At 54.1% G+C, this 13,396-nt stretch overlaps 1 long non-coding RNA gene and 1 pseudogene across 2 annotated transcripts in view; both read right to left on the bottom strand.

The window, feature by feature from the left end:
* LOC125337845 overlaps window positions 1–2,150 on the bottom strand; it is a 2,855-nt gene extending 705 nt beyond the window's left edge. Inside the window, exons 1-2 of one of the 2 annotated variants that reach the window (XR_007208140.1) lie at window positions 2,055–2,150; window positions 260–345 (exon numbers count right to left, since the gene is read on the bottom strand). This is a non-coding gene — a long non-coding RNA (uncharacterized LOC125337845). Of the gene's footprint in view, window positions 1–259; window positions 346–1,627; window positions 1,706–2,054 lie in introns of those variants that run through there. The other variant, XR_007208141.1, reaches the window with a different exon arrangement.
* A 6,252-nt stretch (window positions 2,151–8,402) lies between these two features.
* Window positions 8,403–11,684, bottom strand: LOC125338029 (annotated as a pseudogene).
* Window positions 11,685–13,396: the final 1,712 nt, after the last annotated feature.

Below are 13,396 nucleotides of genomic sequence, written 5' to 3'. Positions count from 1 at the left end.
TTCACTCCCTCTTCTCAGAAGACCTTTCCTTTGGTTTATTCTTGTACTGATTCTCCAATCTTTCCAGGCTACTTTATAGAGATGTAGCTGGTGCAATATGTACTTAGTAGATAGTTTTTGTTGTTTTGATTTATACTACAGGAAGATGATAAAACACGTATTTTACATTTCCTTGGACGGCAAAAATTTTTTGCATTTTTAATGGAAAATGTACTTTTAAAGTTTGGATAGCATAATTTAAAAAAAATAGTTTAATTACCTGTCCAGTAGCCATAACATAGATCTGTATCCATCATCTAAAAGTAAAGCCAGCCTTTGATTTGATACACACATTGAGACTTTATCCTGTATGAAATAAAGCAGAAAAAATATGCTATTACAGTTTTATCTTCAACTGCACATCACTTCTAACCTTGAGTGAAGGCTCTGCATTATTGAATAAAACCAACGGAGGCAGTGCAGCTCTCGGTTAACACATGATCAGAACCTTAGACTGCTAAGGAAGAGCAGGAAATAGTTTGGCTGCCACCACGAGGCAACAGCACATTCTCCTGTTGACATTCTCACAGTCAGAGTGAAACTGGAACCGAGCAATCCCATTCCTCTACAACCACCCTTATGCTGCAGAGATGGAGCCCTGAGCTCAGCAATGCCATTTGTGACAGAGCTTTCCCAGGTGGGAAGGCATCCTCCCTTCCCAGAGGTATTGCAAATTCCCCTCTCCCCACTCCATTCCATCCGGAAATGGAATGCTGACAATCCATAAAGGTTACACACTACAACACTGGCATGGATTCTTTCCCTTAGGCAGATCTAAGGCAGTCTGGGAGTCGCTCAGCCTCTTGTGCCCTCTTCAAGGGAGCATTTGTAACTTTTCTTCTTACAATAATCCAACCAAACAACTTGGTTACTGCTCCAAGTAATTATCAGAAGCTTTGGCTGTGTTTTCCCATTCGATTTTATTTAACCCAATATTTTGCAAATATTGACACTTCTATATTTGAAATTCCCAGCATACTACAGAGATTTGAGAGGTGATCTTCAAACTTGAGAGGTGATATTGACCACAGAGTAGCAATAAATAGGAAATATCAGGACAAAAGTTAATCCAATACACACCCCCAACAATCCTCCAATTTTTTTTAAAAAAATTTTTTTTAATTGTGGAAGAAACAAATTTAACAGCACTGCCATGCATGCAACAAAGTGACCCAGGCATGAAGATGAGCAAGCTGTTGGTCCTTCACATTCCAGTTTTCAAGGGTGACATTAGTGGGACACTGCTTGGAGCACTGCAATGATATCAAAGTAATCCCTTAAACTTCCTGCTAACTGGAAATTTCTTTTAAGATGCACAGATAATATAGAGCTTATTACTTACACATACAGGCAAAAGGAAAAAACAAGTTTCACCACATTCTCATAAACCTCTGGAAATAAAGTCCTGTAAACTTAACTGCCTTTCTTACTTTGAGAAATTGCTACTGCTATAACATTACCTGTACTGGACCTTGTCAATTGGATGCTTTTGCCCAGACTCCTTGCTCCATATATGTCATTTACACCACAGAAAACAAGACAGAATCCTATCCAAGCGAAAAATCAGTGGGAATGGAGAATGACTTACTTGGCAACACCTGATTCTCTCTGTGCAACATGCACTACAGCTTTCTTACGGTCTGATCAGACACTTCTTATGGTAAAGATCACCATCCTATAATCTGGACTACGGACTGACTTCCTGGCCTGACGTGCCTCATCGCCGCCACCCTGATCCATTATCCGGACATTGACTGAGCCTGACCGTACCTTCTGCAACCACCACCTCCCTGGGCAACCTGTGCCAACGCCTGACCACCCCAACAGCGAAAAAAAAATTTTAATATGTCATCCGAATCCCCACTGTCTCATTTGAAGGCCACTCCCTCTAGTAGCCCGCAGGCTTCTTTTCAGAAGCGATGTGAGGGGAAGGCGGCTCGCCGCTCCCCTTTGCCCACACGGCTGGCTCCCTTCCAGGCCCGATCCCACCCACAGCAAGGAAGGAACGCACCCACCCACACGCCCGGGGCCACGCCTTCACCGGGGCTCTGTCAGTCCCCCGCCGGGGCTCGGTCACTCCCTCGCCGGGGGTCACTCCCCCAGCACAGCCCGCTCCCCGCGCCCGCCCCGCCGCCGCCGCTCCCGCTCTGCCGCCCCCACGGCCCCTCAGCGGCCCCGGCCAATCCCCGCCCAGCCCCGCCCGTCCCGCGGCTCCCCATTGGTGGCGCGCGCTCCGCCCGCGGGCCGAGCAGCGCGAGCGACGCAGCCTCCGGCCCCTGTCCCGCTGCGCGCGCGGAGCGCTCGGCCGTGCCCTGGGGAGCGGCGTCCGCGGGGCCCGCGCGGAGCGGCCGTTCCTCCGTGGCTGCGCCGCCAGCACGGCCGGCAGCGCGGGCGCGCAGAAGGCGCTTCGGCCACCGGGCAGGAGGGATCACTGCAGAAACCCAAACGTTCTGCAAGAGCGGGAATTGGTGTCCAAGGACACAGTTTACACCTGCACTTGGCTCGCAGCATCCCCCTGCAGCGCTACGGGCTGGTTACTTTAGGCGGCCACAGAGCCCGTAAAGGGAACTGGGCCGCCTTGACTTGTTAGCAAAGCGGCCACAGAGTCCCTGAATTAGACTGGGCTGCCTCGAGTTGTTACTCCCCACATTGCATTGACCGTTCTGTGCAATTTCCAGTGGCCCCGCAGAAAAAGACCTGGGGGTGCTGGCCAAGAGCTGCTGAACATGAGCCCAGGAGTGCCCAGGTGGCCAAGAAGGACATTGGCATCCTGGCCTGGGTCAGCAACAGTGCGGCCAGCAGGACCAGGGCAGTGACTGTCCCCGTGGTTTGGGCACCGCTGAGGCCCCACTTGAATCGTGGGGTCAGTTTTGGGTCCCTCACTGCAAGAAAGACTTTGAGGTGCTGGAGCGTGTCCAGAGAAGGGAATTGAGCTGGGGCAGGCTCTGGAGCACAAGTCTGAGGAGAAGCGGCTGAGGGAGATGGGGGGGCTCAGCCTGGAGAAAAGGAGGCTCGGGGAGGACCTTCCCTCTATCTCCAACTCCCTGGAAGGACACCGGCTTGGGGGGATTCCTAACCATAACCTATCTATCCCATGATCTTTTGCGCCAAAAAGATTGTCACTGTATCTTTAGGATTTGGCAGCCGGGAAACCGTGGGGAGGATGGATGGCTTTGCTTTAGGGCACGTGTTTTTAAAGGCTGCCCAGGCAGTCGCACATCGTGCAAAAGGTGTACGCTCTGCGCGAGACTTACGGGGATCCTGGAATTCAGTGACTGCGGTGTAAAACTGCCTGCTTCCCTTCTGCCGGCGGATCGGGGCGTGGTTGCTGCGGGAGCTTTTGTGCATTTGGCTTCGGGACTTTGCTACGCTGCAATTCGGCAATGTGATCGAATGTGCCTGCTTTCTCTGCCTCCTTGCCGCTCGGGAATGCACAGACGGTGCACGGTGTGCCGCCTGGAGCCGGAGCTGTGTCCGCCGTCCCCTGAGTGCCCGGGGAATCGCTCCCTTCGCTCCGTTGTGTCCGAGCCGCCGCTGCCCCCGCCCCGCTGAGGGGCCAAGCGTGCAGCGGAGCGCCCCCTGCCGGCCGCGAGTGCCCCCGGCCCCGCCCCGCGCCCGCCGCAGCCGCCAGCGGCCCCTGCCGGGCGTGGCCGTAACTGCAGCAAAGGGCAAACACGGCCCTCGCCGAGGGAGCCTCCTGTGCGTGTGCTGGGGTTTGTTCTGTGCATATTCTGTACTAAAGAACTGCTACTCCTTTCCTGCATTGTTTAAGCCCCATAATTTTCGAAGTTATAATGATTTGGAGAGAGTGGTCTTCTTGGCGTTCCAGGAAGGTTCCCACCTTCCTTAGCAGACATTTGACTTTTAAAACAGGACACTTGGTTAAAAAAACCAAACTCGGGAGCATTTCATGATTTCATGTACTATGTGATTTCACATCTAAAGAAACGGGGCTGTCTGCCCTTTTCTTCTCAGGCAGTGCGTTCCTCTGTCTTCAAGTAAAAAAGCAACAAAGTGATTATCACCAGTGATCAAAACCAGGGAAACTAGACCCCCTGTCTCCTGTCAGTGGGTGAAGAGATGGAGCATGGGTATACCTGAGAATGCTCACTAAAAATAAAACAGGAGATATAATGATCACAGCTATTACAGGCCCTAAACGGGCACCTGTAACTTTTCTGATTGACACTGGGGCACAAATTTCTGCACTGACAAAGAAAGATGCCCAGAGGTGTGGAATTGTTCCAACAAAGAACCGATATTGTGTTTTAAATGCCTTGGGAGCGACAGAATCTATGAATGTGGCCTTAGTCAAGCTCACTTTGCCTGGAGAGGAAAACCAACTCTCTATTCATATAGTGATTGGAGATACTCCAACCAATTTATTAGGGATGAATGCCCTTGCTAGGAGGCAGTGGGAGGACTCATAGGGTCTCCTGTGGTCTTTTGGCACCCCACGTTTCAACATCAGACTGCTCCAAGCTGCACCCTCCCTACCATTCAGCAAAGTAACTAATGTGAAACAATACCCCCTCCCCCTGGGTGCCAAAGAGGGTATCAAGCCAGTGATACAGGAGCTACGACAACAAGGAGTAATACTTAATACCCATTCTCCTTTCAATTCTCCGGTGTGGCCAGTGCCAAAGCCTAATGGAAAGTGGAGGCTGACAATAGATTTTTGCAGGCTAAATGCCAACACAAGACCCTCTCACAGCAGCAGTCCCAAATCTGGCAGAATTGATAACATTGATTCAAGAAAAGGCTCGTTCAATCATGGCACCTATAGATGTCAAAGACATGTTTTTTATGATACCTTTACAGCCAGAAGATATGGACCGTTTTGCTTTCGCATGGGAAGGACAGCAACACACTTTCACTGGGCTTCCCCAAGGGTACAAACACTCTCCTACCCTGGCTCATCACGCTTTAGCCCAAGAGTTAGAAAAAGTACCCAAAGCTGACAATGTGGCTGTTTATCAATACATTGATGATATCCTAGTGGGAGGAGATGAAAGAGAAGAAGTGAGAGATACCCAACAGAAAATAATCTCCTACTTAGAAAGCCTTGATTTGCAAATTCCCTCAGAAAAAATCCAAAACCCTTCACATGAAGTGAAAATTTGGGGAATTTGGTGGAAAGGAGGTATGACATGTATCCCACCTGATACCCTAACCTCTTTAGAGCAGATTAAAATGCCTGAATCCAAAAAAGATCTCCAACATGCTTTAGGATTATAAGTGTTCTGGAGAAAACACATCCTGGATTTTCCATAATTGCCAGACCTCTTTATAACTTGTTGAGAAAAGGGGTAAAATGGGAATGGACTGCTTCTCAAGAAGAAGCACTGCAATTGTTGGTTTTTGAAGCAACAGCTCACCAAGCCCTGGGCCTTATTCATCCTACAGATCCTTTCCAGGTGGAATGGGGATTTGCCTCCTCAGGGTTGTCAGTACACATATGGCAGTGGGGCCCTGAGGGTCCGACGAAGCCTGTTGGTTTTTACTCCCGTGGCTTTAAAGATGCTGAAAAAAGGTACACTACCTGGGAGAAAAGATTGTTTGTGGTTAGCTTAGCTCTCCTAGAAATGGAGAAGATTGCATGACAACAACCAATTGTTTTGAGAGGCCCTTTCAAAGTTATTAAGGAAGTCTCTACTGGGACCCCCCACCTGACGGGGTGGCCCAGAGGGCCTCAGTAAGGGAGTGGTATGCTCAGATTGAACATTATTGTAGCGTCTTCTCAATAACTGAAGGAGCTGTAAAAGATCTGGCAATCCAAGAAACTGAAAACTTGGGTAGCAGCCAGGACAAACCTGCCTCAGCCATTAAAGTAGCCCCTCCTTTTTCCCCCAAACAGTCAGCAAATTCTTGGTTTACGGATGCTTCTGCCAAGAGAGAAGGAAAGGTGTGGAAATATAAGGCTGTAGCCCTCCACACCTCCTCAGGTGAAGGAATTATCACAGAGGGGGAAGGCAGTGCCCAAGCTGGTGAGCTGATAGCTGTTTGGAGTGTTTTCCAACGTGAGGCACAGAATACTTCTCCTGTCTGTATCTACACTGATTCCTATGCTGTGTTTAAGGGATGGACTGAGTGGCTTCCTTTTTGGCAGCAAAATGATTGGGAAGTTAACAGAATAACGTGAAACCAACAAGAAAAAGGAAAAGGACAAGAAAAAAGAAAAGAAAGAAAAAGCAAGCAACAAGAAATAGAAACAGAAAGCAAGAGATATAAAAATGAAAGCAAGAAAGCAGGAAAGCAAAGAAGGAAAAGAAAGAAAGAAAGAAAGAAAGAGAAAGAAAGAAAGAAAGAAAGAAAAAGAAAGAAAGAAAAAGAAAAAGAAAGAAAGAAAGAAAAAGAAAGAAAGAAAGATAGATTCTGTGGTGCATAAACTAAGGAAAAAAGTTAATCTCTACTTCCCATTAGCAGCAATGTTCGGACGCTTCCCGGCAAGCTGGGCTTCAGTACAGGGAATGGTTTCTCCAGGAGGCAAACGTTGAGGAATCATGAAAGCCCCCCCACACCCTTCCTCCTCTCTCCCTTAGCTTCAGCTATCTGAGCTGGAGTCATATGGTATGGAATATCCCCTTGGCTAATTGGAGTCGGCTGGCCTGCTTGTGTCCCCTGCCAGGATCTTCTAAATGCTGCTGCTCCCTTCAGCTCTTGGACACCTACTGACACAGAGCTGGGAAAAAACATCCCCTGGCCGCCAGCTTACAAGGTGAGTTACGCCAAAGTTAGAGCTCTGTGGGAAATCTCTATCCATGCCTATCCTTTTAATCCATCTGTGCACATAGGGGCTGCACATAGATGTGTCTGGTATCTGAAGGAAGGAGTGCACAAGCACCAGGACTGACACTTTCCCTCTCCATGTGCGTTCCACAGCCACAGGTACACAGACACGATGGAAAGCCTGGTACAGCCAGAGCCTTCTGTCCCTGCAGAACGGAGAGCGGCGGGTGGGGGCGGTTGGTGGGCAGCGAGTCCCGGACAGCGGGCGAGATCCGGCTCCACAGCTGCCAGGCCCCGCTAAGGCTCAATGCCGGCTCCTCTGCAACAGCAAAGACCTTCAGCCTTGTCACTGCCCAGAGGGGCCTGGCCGCACAGCTCCTTTTGCCCACAGGTTGCAGGAGATGAGAACACGCTTGCAAACACTGACTGTGAGCCACAGCTCTGGGTGCTCACCGTTAAGCTCAGCTCTGGGAGCACTGCCCCAGGCTCCAGGGGATGCAGTGGGAGCCCAGCTGGGCTCTGCCCTGGGACCATCCTCCAGGGACAGCTGCACACAGGGAGCATTTGGTTGCCACAAAGAGCCAGGCCATGGCTGCAGGGAGCTGCTCCAGGTGCGGCCTGCACTGCTGTGTGCTGCGCTCTGGGGCTGCTGCTCCCCACAGAGGGGACTGCACTGGGGTGCCAGAGGAGACAGAGAAGCTCCAGCTTAAGCCTAACTGAGGCAGGTGGCTGGGCTAGGAAGACTGGCGAGGGTCAAGGGGATTCCCAGAGCTCATGCTGCTGGAAGGACAAGGAAAAGGGAGTGGCAAGCCAGCAGTGAGCAGAGCTGAGGCCTAGAGAGCAGCTCTGAATGACACTCAAATCTCACTGGAACTCTGAGACATTGCTGTTCTTCAGCCAGTGACAGCATGAGCCCCTAAACATGGGGCTCGCTCTTCCTCGAGCCCAGGGCCATCAAGGAAAGCTACAGTGCGATGGAGACTGCTGTGAGCTGGGAACTCACTGGGGAAAAAGAGGGAACACTCATGAAGTAAAAGGCAGGTGCGGGAGAGCACTGTTCAGAAAAGGGCTAAGCTGCAGCTTGAGCAAGCTGAAAACTGTCATTTGGGCTCATCTCAGACTGATTTCATTTCACAAGTTATTGAACAAGTTTATTTTTTGGGGGGTGGCATGTGTTCCCCTGGAGGTGCACGCTCTGCAAACTTGAGCTGCACTGCCGAGCTGCTCAAGCACGTCTCTGCTGCAGGTCACGGCGTTTCTTCTTTGGCTTCTTGCGGCCCAGGGCTGAGCTGCAGCAGAGCCCCGGTGGAGCCCAGAGCAGCCTCAGCATCCACAGAGCCGGGCTGCAAGGAGAGAAAGCAGAACCCGCCCGTCAGCTGAAGCCTCCTGTCCCCTTGTCCCAGCTGCCCGCAGTGCCCAGGCCGTGCTGGCCGTGCTCAGAGCTGGGCCCAAAGCTGCCCAGCATTGCTGCCTTTGGGAGCAGAGCAGGAGGGCAGGACATGTGCCCAGCCTGCAGCCGGCCGTGGCACATCCACCTCCTCAGCAGCTGCCCAGAGCGGGATGCTGCTGTGCTTGCTGCTGTCTCCCAAAAGCCCTTATCCCAGCCGTGCCAAGAGGACGGGCACCCACCTCACGCCTCCCGCTGCCAGAAGAAAAGCTGCTCCCAAACGCTGTCCTCAGCCTTCTCCAAGGGCACGTCCCACCCACGCCGCAGCTGCTCCCAAGCGCTTCCCCATCCGGACCCGACAGCACCTAGAATGCTTCCTTTAACAAAACAAACAACACATCAATGAAAAGAGATTACAGACAAAAAGGGGAAACAAGGAAAAAGGTAAAAAATCTTCTCTCCATCAGGGGCCTGAGGGAGGCCCAAGCCCTACATGCTGAGGAATAACCCACCCACGGGCCAGGGAAGCCCATGCTTTCTCCCCTCCCCCCTGCACTGCCCCCAAAAGTCATGCTGAGCCCAAAGCCAACAAGGGCAGTGGAGCAGCCCAAGCCCCTCTTTGCCTGCAAGGCAAAGCAGCCCCTGCACAACTTCTGGAGTCCCACCTCTGCTCACCATGGGGCTTTGTTTGTGTTGGGCTGGCTGCCCTAGCCCCAGCCTGCGGCACGCTGGGTGCTGGGGGCTGTTGGCAGGGCCAGGAGCCAACTCCCATTTCGGAACCACCCCAGCCCATCCTGCCAGCTGTGCTGAAAAGCAGCTTGGCAGCTGACTGAAGAATTAGTTGCATCCGCCCCAGCAAAGGGGGGAACCTTTGCTTCCCAGCCAGGCTGTGCAATGCCCAAATCTGGGAGCATCCCCCTGCATGTGGACTCATCTGCAAATTCGCTGTGGAGCCTGGCTTTGAGGAAGGTGCCCAAATAGAAGCCCATCATCTTCAGCTGCCGCTGGCCGGGTGGAGGAAGAGTTGTCATCCTTGATGTCGTCCTCCATGTCTCCAGCAGCAGCAGCCCCAGCTGGCACAGCTTCTCCAGGGGCTCCTTCTTCCCTGGGGGCTGTCAGTGATCTGCCCAGGGCCCCGGCTGTCAGTGAAGCAGGACAAGCAAAAGCAGCTGGCATGGGGGCCACCAGTGCTGGGAAGAGCAGCTCAGCTCCAGCAGCAGGGCTGCGCGTGCCCGTCTCAGGAGCCCTGCGCAGTGGTACAGGCAGGGCAAACAAGCCTGCGGTCCTTTGCTTCTTCTTGCCAAGGCACGTGTGCAGCTGGAACTTATCAGCTCCCTGGATCAAAGCGTGCATGTGGCTCTCTCCCTTCTCCTATAGCACATGAATATCCTGCATCCAAGGATCACACAACAGGTCTTCTAAGGAGGGCCTTTCCAAGGAGTGCAGGGATAAACACCCCCTTATCACATCCTGGCACTCTGGGCAGAGAAAGCAGAAAGCACCAGTCAGTTGCAGAAGGCTCCTGTCTGCTTTGCCCCACTCTTGCCATGCCCAGGCCGTGCTGCGTGTGCTCAGGGCTGTGCCTAAACTTTCCCATCAATTCTTTCTTTTGGAGGAGAGCAGGAGAGCAGGACATGTGCCACCTCCTCAGAGTTGCCAGAGCGGGATGCTCCTGAGCCCGCTGCTGTCTCCCAGCACTGCTATTCCCCCCGTGCCGCAGAGATGAGGATCCACCTTGAGAGAGCCGTTGTGGGAGCGGGAGCCGGCCCCAGCTCATGTTCCAGCCCCTCTTGAAAGGGTGCTCCCCGCAGACCATCTGGTGCAGCATGATGCCCAGGGACCAGACGGTCGCTGTCTCACCGTGGTACCAGCTGAAGTGCGTCCATTCTGGGGGGCTGTAGGACGGTGTTCCTATGGAATAGAGATGGAGTTCTTCAGGGGGATGCTGCCTGCTCCCAGAGCCTCACCCCAGCATCCCTGGGCACGCGGGGGCCGCACCAGTGGCACACGGCATGACCCGCTTCCCTGTGACCAGCACCTGTGACTTGTGTACAAACTGGAGGTTGGAAAAGAAGCCACTGGTGTTGCAAGAAGGCAGCGGAAGCATTGAAAAAGGCCTGAGCATTCCATGCAAAGGGAAAACCAACTCCGTGCTGGGGAAAAACCATGCCTTCGTCCTCCCTGCCTGCATTGCCCCAGAAAACGTTCTTAAGCCAAGGCAAACAAGGTGAGTGGAGCAGTCCAAGCCCTTTCTCACCTGCACACCAAACCAGCTGCCACACAGGTTCTGGCCCCCCCTCTCTGCTACGCCCACCCCGGGTGTTTTTGTCGCGCTGGCTGCCCCAGCGCCAGTCCTGGGCAGAGGGGCTGGCGAAGGCTGCCAGCAGGGCTGGAAGATGGCCCCCCAGCCACCCCCACTCACAAGCAACTCAGCTGAAGACTCAAACTGCCAGGCAGCAAAAGGGTGAATCCCTGCTGCCACAGCCAGGTTCAGCCACGAGGTGTTGGGCCACGAGATGCCGCCACTGGGAGCCTACCCCTGCGTGGGCTCACCTGCAAAGCTGGTGTAGACTGAGGCTTGCAGGAAGGTGCCACAGCCGAAGTCGATCAACTTGGTCTGCTCGGTGGCCAGGTCAACCAGGATGTTCTCTGGCTTGAGGTCCCTGTGCAGGACCCCGCAGCTGGTGCAGTGCCGCACGGCCTCCAGGACCTGGCGGAACAGCTCCCGTGCCACCTCCTCGCACAGGAAGCCCCGTGCCCGAATGAAGTGAAGGAGGTCCTGGGACCGCTCCGGCCGCTCCATCACCAGCACCACACTGTTGGGGAGCTCAAGCCACTCGAGGAGCTGGACGACACCGGGGAAGCCGGTGGACACCTTGTCCAGCAGCACGACCTCGAGTGGTGCGCTGGTGCCGTCGGGCTGCGGGAGGAGCACGATGCCGTCAGCGGGGCCGATGCCGTGCCAGGCCTCGGGAAGCCCTCACCCAGCCCGGGATGCTCTGCGCCCTCCGCTGGCCTCACGCCCGCTCTCCCTCGAAGCTTCCTGGTGGCTTCCACCCTGCTGGGCCCCGGCTTATCCCCCCTGCCCGTCACACCCCGGCTTCTCCCGCTGGGCCCCCCGATCACTCACCAGCTAGCCCCAGTGACGGATGCGGCTCCGCGGCACACGTTTGATGGCCACCTGCAAGCCAAGGGGAGCAGCAGGCTGAGCTCGCCACCCACCCTGCCGAGCCCCATCGTCCTTCTCCTCCGCTTTCCTCCTCCTCCGCCCCCTCCTCCTGAGCCCGCCGCCGGCCCCGCCACTCACCGGGGCGCCGTCCGAGAGCCGCGTCGCCGCGAAGACGCTGCCGAAGCCGCCGCGCCCCAGCAGCGAACCCAGCCGGTACCGCTCCTTCAGGCCCTGCTGCGCCTTCCCTGCCGGCGAGACGCGGCCGTCAGCGCTCGGCCCGGGGCCAGGAGCAGCCCCCGAACGCCCCTCAACTGCCGCGGGCCGGGCATCCCCACATGTTGCCTCTTTTGAACGGGACATCGGCGGCTCGGGGCCGGCGGCCGCGCTGCCGAGCGGCGGAGCTCGGAGCGGAGAAGCCGCAGCCGAGGCGGCGGGAGCGGCCGCGCCGCCTGTGTCCTCGGCGGGCCCCGGGAGGAGCCGGGGCCGGGGCCGGGGCCGGGGCCGGAGTCGGAGTCGGAGTCGGGCCAGCTGGAGCCAGGGGCTGGCGATGGTGCCCAGGAGCCAGGCACTGATGCCCGTCCAGCCGCGCCACCGCCAGTACGGCGAGAGCCGGGCGGAGGCGAGACCGCGGCGGGACGCCCGGGGGCGGGGAGGGCGCAGCCCCGCCCGGGGCCGGGGGCGGGCCGGGGGCATGGCCCAGCCTGGCATGGGGAGAGGGAGGCCGCGGAAGGGGGCGGGGGGTGGAGCACTGAAGGGAGAGCGGGAGAGGGTGGGGAACACGGGCAGGAGAAGGGACGCAGAGCGTCTGTCCACTCGCTGCTCTTTTGCTGCTGCCGCTGCCGCTGCCGAAGCGCTGGGAGCGTTTGTCCGCGTGTCCGTGTGTCCGGTGTCCGTGTGTCCGGTGTCCGTGTGTCCGTTGCCTGTTCCCCCCCGCGCGCCCCACAGCCGAGCCCTGCGCGCCCCGGGGCAGCACGGGCCGCTCCGCTCTGGGGCTGAACCGGAGTCACTGTGAAAAACGAGGTTCACTCTTTGTAAAATTTTTTTAAAAATTTAATAAAAGGGACAATTAGGAGACTATAGCAAAAAGGGTATTACGGCTGGGTGCTTTGGCAGAGAGCCAAAGGCACACCTCTACATCCAAAAGATCGTCTTTAAAAGTACATCTCTTACTGCATATTCAGCACAATCATGCATGATTCATAAATTCTTTGGAGTTTCTGTGTATCATCCCATCAGCCTTATCCTCCTCCTTGGCTCCACTATGTCTCTGCTCTCTCCATAAATTCTTCTCTCTGGTTTCTGGTTTTCTTCTTCTCTGATAAGACACTCCAGGAATGTGAAGACTTTCTCTGCCTATCTTTTCTAAATTGACTACATAAACAATAGACATTCTATGTCGTGCATTACATTACAGAATCTAGGTAAAGTTTTTCTAACATTATGTAACATGCAAACAGCCAACATCACAATACATTCATAACAATCCCTCCCTTTTCCTTTTTTTACAGATCATTTGGCTTGAGCAGTATTCCTTGTTTTCTAGCCTTTATTATTTGCTCTTTTTTTTCCCAAATCACTCTTGCTTCTTTAAAGGGGTTTTTGGTATCATTTTTTCATTCAGATATGGAATGATTAATAGGATAGACTCAGATAGAGGGACACACTTTTCATCAAAAGTTCTACAGCAGCTAACTCAAGCCTTGGGAATAAAGTGGGAACTATATACCCCATGGCACCCACAGAGTTCAGGACAGGTAGAGAGGATGAACCAAACTTTAAAGAGAACCTTAACTAAATTAATAATTGAAACTCAAATGTCGTGGGTAAAATGCCAACCTCTGGCTTTATTGAGGGTTCGGACACAACCCAGGTCAGACCTGGGAGTGTCACCTTACAAAATGATGTTTGGGTTACCCTTTCTGACTACCCAACATGAAACTGCTACCTATGAAGTAGGGGAAATGAGCGTTAAAGGATATGTCAACACAATTGCAAGGACCCTTGAAGATTTGCGGTTGAAAGGGATAATCCCTCAAACCACTCCTTTAGACTTTAAAATCCATAATATCCAT

The sequence above is a fragment of the Corvus hawaiiensis genome, chromosome 24 (genome assembly GCF_020740725.1).
Source record: "Corvus hawaiiensis isolate bCorHaw1 chromosome 24, bCorHaw1.pri.cur, whole genome shotgun sequence".
Lineage (NCBI taxonomy): Eukaryota > Metazoa > Chordata > Aves > Passeriformes > Corvidae > Corvus > Corvus hawaiiensis.
This window is presented reverse-complemented; position numbering and strand designations above follow the sequence as displayed.